The following is an 11,487-nucleotide window of genomic DNA, read 5'->3' on the forward strand; positions in this document are numbered from 1 at the left end:
GGCATCTTTGCAATAATAATAATAAAATGATGGCTCTGTTAAAATCATTAAAACATAAAGAGAATTCTTTGAAATAACACGTTAGATGTCTTGGTGTGGCGTTGTGGGCTAATGCATCAGACTGCAAAGTCATTTGAACTGCAACATCAGTGGTTCAAGCTCACCATCTGCTCCTTGGAAACCCTACACAGGGTTGCTATGGGTCAGAATTGACTCAACAGCACTTAACAAAAACAGCAGATTGATTATACATGAGAATTATTCACATCAGGCTATGGAGTATGGACTTTACTCTGCCAGCAATTATAAGTAAAGACTTTTGTAACAATATAGTGATTTGATCAGAGTGGTTGGTACTTGTCTCTCATATTTCTCTCATGTCTCTCATATTTCTATGAACAATGACTTGGACAACACCTGAATTTGGAAAACCAGGTAGGAGGCAATTCCTGAACTAAATTAGAAGTAGTGAAATTGGAATGTATATGATGGTGCAAGCCATTGCTGGAGCTAAATCTCTAGGATTTTAGCACCCATTAAGGGGAAATATGGGAATGCAGTGGTTCCATAAAATAATCACTGGACTGTGAACCACAAGGTTTTGAGCCCATCAACTCCTCTGTATGAGAAAGATAAAGCTTTCTGCCCCCACAAATATTTATAATCCTCAGAAACCCAGTACTGGGACAATATGAGTCAGAACTGACTCCACAACACTTAACACCAACTACTACAATGTGTAATATGGGACAGATGAGATTAAAATTAAAGATGACTCCAAAATGCCAAGCCCAATTAGCTAAGGATATGATTGAATTTATATGTAAGCACAAAAGTATATTTTAGGAGCTTTAGTGGCATCAAAGGTTAAACCACTGACTTGAAAGTATATTCTATTCATAAGGAGATAACAAGACAGACTACATATAAATCCTAACAAAAATATAATGTGAAAAAGAAGGATGCAAGAAGGAATGTGTTCAGGGTGAACAACAGGGTCCTAATAAAAATGCAGTTACGTTGCAACAAATGTAGTTAAGTTTCCCTATATATAACAACTTCATAATAACTTCAAAATGTACTTACAAAATTATTGGTATATCAAGAGAATTTAAGAGGGAAAAGAAAATAGAATTGAGCTCCCAGCAACTCTGCCTTTATGATTTTCAGGATTTATCTTGGGATGCATCCTTTGGTTATATAGTCTTTGAGATAAATAACAAAAAGTGCAAAAAAAATATGCGTGGGTTGGATAAAGAAGAGGGAAGTGATGTGTTACAAATGAGTTTTTAAGTAAAAATTGCCTATGGAAGACCATTTCTTGGTCTGTCTGTAACTTTAGTGTGAAATTGAATCATTGGCAGGAAGCCAAGAATTTCTCCCTTCCTAGGGGAACTCTGCAAGCTCTAAACAGAGAACAATATGATTGGTGAGACATCTCTCTTGTTCTTGTTCAACTTCACTTTCTTACCCTCTAAATTAATTCACCTGAGCCCAATTCATGGACTTCTTTTTTGTTTCCAATCCTTGTAAAACCATTCAGGCAGTACTGAGTCAATGAGTATGTTGCTGCTCTTGTTGTTCAGTGCCACCAAGTCAGTTCTGACTCACTGTGACTCACTGCATCCCTATAATGCAGGGTTTCCGGAGAACAACTGGTGGGTTTCAACCACAGACTTTATGGTTAGTAGCCTAGTGCTTATCTTACAGTGCCCACACCATGAATCAATGAGTATAGCGCTTACTAATGAGTTGGAGTTATTTGTGTGGTTGACTAACTCTTTCTGTAGATTAAAAATATCTAGAGAATAAGAACTGGTGACTGACAGGAAGAAGAGCTAAGTACTGATAACATCAAAGACATATAAAAATGAATGGTAATATTGTATTGTCTCACTATACAGCAGGAACCTGAAGAAAAGAATTTCAAATATTCAATTTGTCCCCATATAGATAACTATCTGTGCTATCAGTCCATCTTCTCTGTAAAAAATATGATTATACTGTCATAATTATACTGGGGAATCATTGGGTTAGGAATTTCTGTGGCCTTTGTCTAATTATATGTTCCATGTTGAGAGCTATTTCACTGAAGAAAGACAAATCTAGCAGCTTGTCAGGATAAAGTAGATGTATATCATAGTTTTAAATAGCAACCTTATCTCAGTGGCTAATAACAGCAGAGGTTTACTTTTCACTCATGTACATTTCATATTTAGTTGCAGTAGTCACTACCACGTTCTTCTGTAAGTAGAGATCTGTCTTTCAATTGAAGAAGAGAATCTGAGTAATTCTGATGTTTGGAGCTGGAAATCTCAGTTTGCAATACAGAGTGGCTTCAAATAAATGTTACTCACATCCATATAATCTATTTTACATTATTGTAGCTTGAGCCCTATCCTTCTCAAGTTACCCCTTTACATTTCTGAACATACTGATGAAATCACAAACTACTTTTCCATGATGACCGTTTCCCACAACTTCTCCTAACAAACAAACACACAAAAACAGCATTCATTTTACTGTTAAGGCAGAAACTGTGAACTTAATCAGGAGCAAAAGTGATTTGGAGTTCATCTAAGCTCAGCAGCTCGTTCTTGCTTTTCTGACTTCAGGATATTTCTTAGGAAGTGGATTGCATATGTTCAACAGCAAACACGTAACTCAGTGCTTTTTCTCAGTCCAGGTGTGAAACTTTATAAAGAAAATGCATCATAATTAGATCAATGTTTTTCTTCCTCATTTGCCAGTTTTCTGTGTTCTCTGTTCCTCACTCTTATCAGCTCTGAACTCTTGATGTAAGTTAACCACTTTCAAATTATGGTAACCTTAAGGTGACTTCTTTCCACCCTGGTGAATAGTGTAGGAGTGCACTTTTCTTAGAAAAAAAAAAAAAAAAGATCAAATCCAATTGTCTTGGCTTATGCAATTTTAAGTTCATGTCACAAGCAATAAGCTGTTTTGTTTTGTTTTATATGAAGATAAAGAATAATTGCTAAATTGCACTTGAGTTAATGACTGGAAAAGTATTTTGGAAAGGGCAGGGAATTACATCAACTCTACCCTATAATGGAATAAAGTTGGCATTTTTATTTCATTTTGGTCACTGTTATAATGTACATTTAAATGTTAAATTTCCATGTCAGAGCCTAAGGGAAAGGTTCTGACTTCCCAGTACTTGCTGGTGACTTCAGCCTCACAGCACCCACTCCAGACATTGTCTAGAATCATTTGTTGCATAGATAACAACCCAAGGGCTGTTATATTCCTTTTTACCATAAATATTTATTAATTCATGGAAAATTATTAGTGGCTCACCCACTCTGAACCAAGCACTCTTCAGTGTAAAACGAACATTCACAACCACAAAGCTTCCATTCTAGTGAGAGAAAGAGAGACAGATAAACCAAAGAATAATGTCATTTGGTAATAAATATTATGGAAGAGAAAATACAAAATAGTATCCTGGAGAGTAAAGGGTGACTGGAGGTGCTAAGTTCAGTTGATGGGATAAGAATGACCTCTCTGAGGAGGTAAATTTTGAACAGACAGAATTAATATGGAAGTGACAGAAAACAGTGGCAACACGGATAGTCACTTTCAATGCCATCTCCTTCATTTCTGCTCCTTTGGTTGGCCATAGCCAACCTGAATCACTCTCCTGCTGTCAGACAGTCTTTCCGATTTCTGAACCTTGATGTAAGGGCGTTTAGTGGGGCTGATTTTCTTAGCACAGATTCCTAGACTCCAGATAGAATGAGGGCATGGCAAAAGGAGAAGTAGTTTGCATCTAACAGTCTATAAATGCAGAAATACTGAATATTAATGCATTCCCATTTCATCCTACACTAGTCTCAGAGATTGTTGTTGTTAAGTGCCATCATATCCGTTTCCACCCATAGCAACCCTGTATAGGGTTTCTGAGGCTGTACATCTTTGCAGGAGCAGATAGACTCATCTTTTTCTCACTTAGGGGCTGGTATGCTCTATTGCTGCCCTTGTGGTTCACAGTCCAGTGCTTACCATGCAGAGCCACCGCATTCCCTAGTCTCAGAGCAGGACATTGCTATTTTCATATCTCCCAAATATGACCCATTTCTCAGAAGATGACAATTTTTCCCAGTTTGACACTGGTGGTGACAGCTCAAATCTCAGAGATTCTTTACTATGCTATGTGGTCTCTACATCATGTACTTCACAGCAAGCTCTCACCCCCAATATGTCAGACCCACCAGGCTTAATGACTGATCTCTGAACTAATTAGACATGCAGGGCCCAGAATTTTCTTCCTAAGCCTGGGATCATGAAATTAAACCCACCTGCCGAATAGAAACAATTCTTAGCACCTTTAACAGCTTTCAAAATAATTTAAAAAAAACAAATGTTTTCCCAAGTTCTTTGAATATCTTTGGGTCCAAAACACTTTCTTTTTAGCCTGGGCTCCTGTATTGGTTTGTTTTGCTGCAGGCCTGCTAGGCGAAGGGCTCTCTTCACAGCCACTCACTGAATGGTAGAACCTGGTGTCCCTGCCTCCATCTGCACCACTGCTGCCCAGTGAAGACCACCACAGCCCCCTGCCCTGCAGCCACTGCCACTGCTGTTGTGGCCCCCGCCTCGGGACCAGCTATATGATTAGGCCACATCTTCAATGAGTAAATATATTCCTCAGTTCTATGGTGTTCTTGGTCACACATTTATGTATGGAGTCTCTGAAGAGCAGTGGCATTTCTACCAGTCACAGCAGACAAGTGAGCTGTACAAATTCATTACTACAAGAAGCCCCCATAAGAGCAGTTAACCTGGACACAGAGTGTTGAATTGAAATCCTCAGAGCAATTTTCAAGCGTTCTGACCTGGATGGGGTAAACCTCAGTGCACTTCCTTTCTATTGCCTCAGTATTACTGGATTGAAGAATTGTTGCTTCTTGTTAGGAGGTTCATTTCATTTTCTATTACTCCCAACACTATACTGAAAGCATTGAGAATTGCAAGTGGAGTATTTTGAAGTAGACTTCAGTTTCTTGACATCATTTCTGTATTCACTTTTCAAAAATTCTTTCATAACCCTATTGAATTTTTAAAACAAAATCAACATAGTTCGAACCATCCAGCTCCTGTGGAAGTCACATACAAGAACATGAGATTTCTTATTACACACAATCCAAACAATGCTACCTTAAATAAATTTATAGAGGAATTTAAGAAGTATGGAGTTATCACAGTAGTAAAGAGTATGTAAAGCAACTTATGACACTGCTCTTGTGGAAAAAGAAGGCATCCATGTTCTTGACTGGCCTTTTTATAATGGTGTACTACCATCCAACCAGATTGTTGATGACTGGTTAAGTCTTGTAAAAATTAAGTTTCGTGAGCAACCTGGTTGTTGTATTGCTGTTCATTGTGTGGCAGGACTTGGAAGAGCTCCAGTGCTTGTTACCCTAGCATTAATTGAAGGTAGAATGAAATATGAAGATGTTGTACAGTTTATAAGATGCTGTATAGTTCATGTTTCAAAAGGGACATGGAGCATTTAATAGCAAACAACTTTTGTAATTGGAGAAGTATTCTGAAATGCGCCTGTGCTTCAAAGACTCCGATGGTGATAGAAACAACTATTGCCTGATGGTAAGATTTTGGAAGTGGAACTTTAGACAGAGCCTAGTTTTTCATGCATATTTACCAATATGTTAGGTTGGTGAATACAGCATTCATAAGAGTTGAAAGCAGTTTTGCCAGGCTTGACACAATTGTAGTCAGCCTATTTGGACATTTAGCAAAGGTTTCTTATGAGGCATTTAAAATGTCCTTATCATTTGGACCAACTGACCTTTCCTGAAATCATGCAGTATTCTTATAAAACTTTATCTATTCTCATGCCAGAATCTTATCAATATATATGAAAATTAGCACGATTAGGTGTCAAATATCCAGCACAATACTTGTGTATTTTTAGTATTATACAGAACTAAAAAATCCCAGGAACTATGAACACTAGACCTTTATGTGGTTAATTCCTTCAGTCATTTCAAACTTTGAAGATAGAACCTGTATGGTTATTTACCTGCTCAGATTGTGTTTATATCTCCCACATTTATACCAATATACATCAGGTTTGCTCAACCATTGATTTTTGTTGTTTTTGTTTCTGTTTTTGTTTTTTTTTTTTTAACCATGATTATTTAATGTCTTTCTATAAACTTTATTTTTGAAAAATCTACATTGTACAGAAGCACATGATTTTAATGCCTCCAAACAAACAAACAAAAAAATATCTTACAATTACTTACAGTTAATTTAATGTTTGCACTTTGGCATGCAACTTAACAGGGAGGACCTGAATAAAGAACAGTAGTGGTCTATTAAATTTTTTTAGGAAAATGTTGTCTTTGTCTCATGCAGAACATGTAGAATATGATCGTTAATACAGTAAATAATTTTTTAAGATGTAAAGATGCTTTGTTATTATAGCTAAAATTATTCTTAATCATACAATTTTTAAATCTTTATTTTTTTTTTTTCTAATCAGTTGGAAGTTGTTTACCAACTTTGTTTGAAGTGTGATTTTTTTCTCCTTTCCAACCTCTTGCAGAAAAAAAAAAGTAGGTTTCTGCTTTCTAATGAATTGAGCAGACTTTAATTTTTATATGCCTTTTGAAATGTGAAACTAATAATTGTATACATGATAATTTGTTTTATTATGTAATTGATAAAATGATGATGTGCATTAATGTTAGTTCAACCGTATATTTATAGTGTATGGGAATGTGTGGTTATAGTTCTGTGGGAGAAATAATTTGTCAGTGTTCACCAGCTTGCACAAACCTAGCTGTGAGAGTTTAAACACCTAAATAAATGATGAAATGCATTTATTATAACAAATAAAAAAACCAAAACAAAACAACACTTTCTTGTTGTCTTTCACAAGCCTTTAAAGTCCACATGTAGAATGAAAATAATCATAATAATAATTAGTCTATAAAGATTTTGAGAATTCATGCTTAGCAGTTTGCTTCTATTTTGATGCTTAATGGTCATAAAGACTCCATGACAAGTTATTCTGGCAAGATCTATAACTTGCCCCAAATCTCAGCATGTAAGTAGCCAATTTAGAATTTGAAACATGAACACAAATCATAAGTATACATTGTTTATCATTCCTACAAATAAATTCACTAATGGAAGATATTGTACCAGCTTCCTTTGTAATAACTACAGTGTCTAACATAAGATAGCAATAATTTGTTTTCAGCATGTGCTTTAATAAATCATTGAGTAAATAATGTAAAGCATTTTTGTTATTTAAAATATAAATAGCCTATATGCAAGGCATAAGATGCCCACTTTAGTTGAAAGACCCAATATTACTCAGCAAAATTATAAATAGGAGCAAAATAAAGAGAAATATTGAACTATTCATTGAAAACTAATGACTTCATTATCTTGTAAGAAATAAAAATCTGAAAAGGGTAACAGCAAAAGACCCATGAAAGTTACAACTTAGGAATAATTATTGATTTTAGACAAGTTACAAGAAGAGACAATCTCATAGGTTAAGAAGTGATTGTTCTTTAATGTATAGGCCTGATCAGATGGTCTGATTCTCTGTGATCATAGACCCAGAGAAATGCAATGCTCAAAATAACCTGATATATTTTGGGCCTGCTTCTGAAATACTGACTTGTTTATGTCTCCATAAAAGAATGTGTACAGTAAAAGAGGAAATTAATTGAACGCTAATGATCACAGAAGAGCTTGGCTAAGCTCCTGGTGAAGAAAAGATAATATGCCATTACTAGGAAGAATAACTATCTTGTTTTGTATAGTATTGAGCAAAAGATTCTAAAACCAGATGTCTTCATTTACTGATATAAAAATCTTACTAATGAATATTATTTGATTATAAAAAGAGGAAATTAGTTTAACAGTAATGATCAAAGAAGAGTTTGGCTAAGCTCCTGGTGAAGAAAGGATAATATGTCATTACTAGGAAGAATAACTATCTTGCTTTGTGTAGGATAGTGCAAAAGATTTTAAAGCCAGATAGTTTAATTTTCTGATACAAAAATCTTAATAATGAATAGAACTTGATTGTGTATTACTATTCCTGTATCATTTAAACCTTTTTATGTGTGGTGCTGCTGGTTCACGCGTTGGACTGCAAGGTCAGTTTGAACCACAAGGTCATTGGTTCAAGCTCACCAGGCCCTCCTCGGAATCCTTACACAAGTTTCCAACGAGTCAGAACCAATTTGACAGCACTTAACAAAAACATAGGGGGACTTCCAAATATATTACTGGGCAAGTTAAACAAAATATTGTCTACAACCTCCAAACTACCAAAAAACAACATGCAGACTCTACTAAAATAAAAACTACAACTCTTAGTCTAGTTCAGAGTATGTTTAAATTCTAATGCACTTCTTTGTTGATGTGAAGATCATCAGAACATTATTTTAAATTTGTTCCTGGAGTTCTATATGGAACCATCTCACTTCCTTTGCCCTCAACTTCAACTTCTTGTAGGTTCTTTTATAACCCAATTATTACATATTTGTTTTTGATAGGACTCATTGTATCCTCCAATATAAATCATCCCCCCCTTTTTCTTCACCCATTGAATACAAGCTGAACTCCTATTGAGGATTGTGCAGTCATACCAGATCCGTAGTGGTTACGAACCAGGCTGTGAACCACAAGGTCAGCAGTTCAAAACTACCAGCTGTTCTGTGGGAGAAAGTTGAGGAGTTCTGCTCCCATAAAGATTTATAGCTGCAGAAACCCTGTAAAGGATCACTATGAGTCAGAACCAACTCCACAGCACACAACAACAACAATAACCAGATATTACACTTTTAGGATCTGGGAAAAAAAAGTCAACATTCCTTCTAAACTTGTGTTTATCACAAAACAACCTGTAGTGAATCTTGTTTACTGCATTAGTATTTAAATAATTCATCAAAAAAATATGTTACTAGGTTGAAATCAGTGCTTGTTGTTGTTAGGTGCCATCGATTCGGTTCTGACTCACAGTGAACCTGTATAGGGTTTCCATGGAGCAGCTGGTGAGTTTGAACCACTGACCTGCAGGTCAAACTGACCTTTGGGTCCAGTGCTCACCCTACAGTGCCACACCAGGACTCCAAATCAGTAGGAAGTGGTATCATAAACACAAGCATGTAAAATAACTTTTCTTTTAAAGATATTATGATTTGGTGGTGGTGGTGGTGGTGGGGAACTAGCCCTTGTTTTGAGGTCGGTTAGATAGCAGAGTGGAATGAGCATAGGCTGAGTTTACAAGTCCACTCTGCCAGTTACTATTTCCATGACCTTGGTTGAGACACTTAACTTCTAACTTTTTGTTTGCACGCTTTACAAATGAGGATTGCATTATAAACAGTCGTTTCAATTAATTGCATTATCCCCAGTTGTGTCACATCTATGATTTTTCCTTTGGGGATCAAGGAAATCTTCATGGAAATTCTGGAAGATATCCTAGGTATAACTCACAATTAACAGTAAAAATGGAAAAGCTGAGAAGATACAGATTTGCGAAGCCTTTTGAAGGAAAATTGACAGAGCCTGATGATAATTTAAAACAGAAAGCAGTGTTAATGGGATAGTTTAAAATTATTCTGTCATTAGGTGCCATCGAGTCAGTACGGACTGATAGCGACCTTTTGCACAACAGAACAAAACACTACCCAATCCTGGACCAACCTCACTATTGTTAGGTCTTGGGAAATGTTAGTGTCATCAACAAAGGTAGTAAAGTTAGATATGGTGGTGGATGTGAGCTATCAAGTCAGTTCCAACTCATAATGACCCTATATAGGGTTTCCAAGGCTGTAAATCTTTACAGGAACAATAAGTCTTAACTTTCTCTCACAGAGCAACTGGTGGTATTGAACATCTGGCCTTGTGGTTATCAGCCCAACTCATAAGCCTCTATGCTACTAGGACTCCTAGAAGTTAAATATAAAGGATGCCAAATGGAGATTCAGAAGGAAAAACTTTATATTATAACATGGATCTGTTCAATCTTTGCGAGTTTAATTTAAAATATATACATGAAAGTTTAAGACAATATTTATTGAAGGAGGCTAAGACAATTGTGCCTACCCATTTCTTTGGGATGGACCAACACCATAAGAGGAACTGCCACCATGTATTTTTTGTTGGAAAAGGAGTTCTGGCAGTGTAGTGGTTATGAGTCAGGCTGCTAACCTTATGGTCAGCAGTTCGAAACTACCAGCAGTTCCAGGAGAGAAAGATGGGGCTTTCTGCTATCGTAAAGATTTACGGCCTCGGAAACCCTATGCAGGGACACTGTAAGTCGGAAATGACTCCACGGCACACCATCACCACTACCAATTCTTTCTGAAAGTGAAATCACTTTCACAAAGTATTTAATTTCTATCTAAATTATCACATGCCTAGTAAGTTCATTTTTCTTTTTTAAACTGACTATAATTGTCCCCAATTCAACTTTGGACACAATATATTGATTAAGGTAGAGAGAGTCTAAATAATATTAAAATATACAAGCCAGTTCTGCTTCATATACACAAGGCAGTAAATTTTTCTGAAATGTTTTGCTTCATGGTAGCATATGAAAATGAAAATATACACTATCACTATCAAATTTGAATGCAACATGTTGATTCACTAGAGTTTTGAACCTTTAAATTCAATTTAGAGCATTACAAGGTTACTATATATTATATATAAGATAGGAGATGCAAAGAAGAATAAAAAAAAAAGGCTCAAGAAACATCTGTCTGCTGGCAAAATGTGTACTAGCCTTTGTGCTTCCATTGTGGAAAAGCAAATTCCATCAGGGTTCAAACAGAAATTACTTCTGATCAGCCACCTGAGAATTCATTTTCATATCTTAGGATACCCTGAAACTGGAAATTCAGAAATGTCCATATTGCTGCTCATCAGTATGCTGAATTCATACTGATCTTGTTAAAATAATTTAACATTTCACATCACATTATACATATAATGCCGTTTCAGAAAACCCATAAAAATCATAGTTTCAAAGACTGACAGTCAAACTTCATATATATCGCTTGTACCTTAAATATCTTTTAAATATAATTATCATCTTTCTCCAATTACACATTAAGACTTATTTTCTTTCATTTTCTAATGTATTGCCAAATCATGGAATGGAAGGTGACAAGATTATGGGGAAAAGATCAAAACTGAAGGTTAAGGTTCTGGATCACAGTCCTTGATCTACAGGTTATTTATTCATAGCCAAAGCTTGCTGGGGTATCCAAAAGAGGCAGTTAACAAAGGAAGCAGCAAGATGTCAGACTAGGCAGAAAGGCTATACAGACTATCTACAACAAAGATAAAGAAAACCAAATGAAACAGATGCAGATAATAGTCCTGGGACCCTGAACTTCAGATGAAGGACTAGAGAAGTGAATTGAATGTTTACTAGGAGAAAAGCTGAACAGGCAAGGCTAAAAAAGG

General features: G+C 35.9%; 1 pseudogene; it reads left to right on the forward strand.

Annotated features, from left to right (window-relative positions):
• Positions 1–401: 401 nt before the first annotated feature.
• Positions 402–9,620, forward strand: LOC102839408 (annotated as a pseudogene).
• The last annotated feature ends 1,867 nt before the right edge of the window (positions 9,621–11,487 follow it).

The sequence above is a fragment of the Chrysochloris asiatica genome, unplaced genomic scaffold, assembly GCF_000296735.1.
Source record: "Chrysochloris asiatica unplaced genomic scaffold, ChrAsi1.0 scaffold00024, whole genome shotgun sequence".
Classification (NCBI taxonomy): domain Eukaryota; kingdom Metazoa; phylum Chordata; class Mammalia; order Afrosoricida; family Chrysochloridae; genus Chrysochloris; species Chrysochloris asiatica.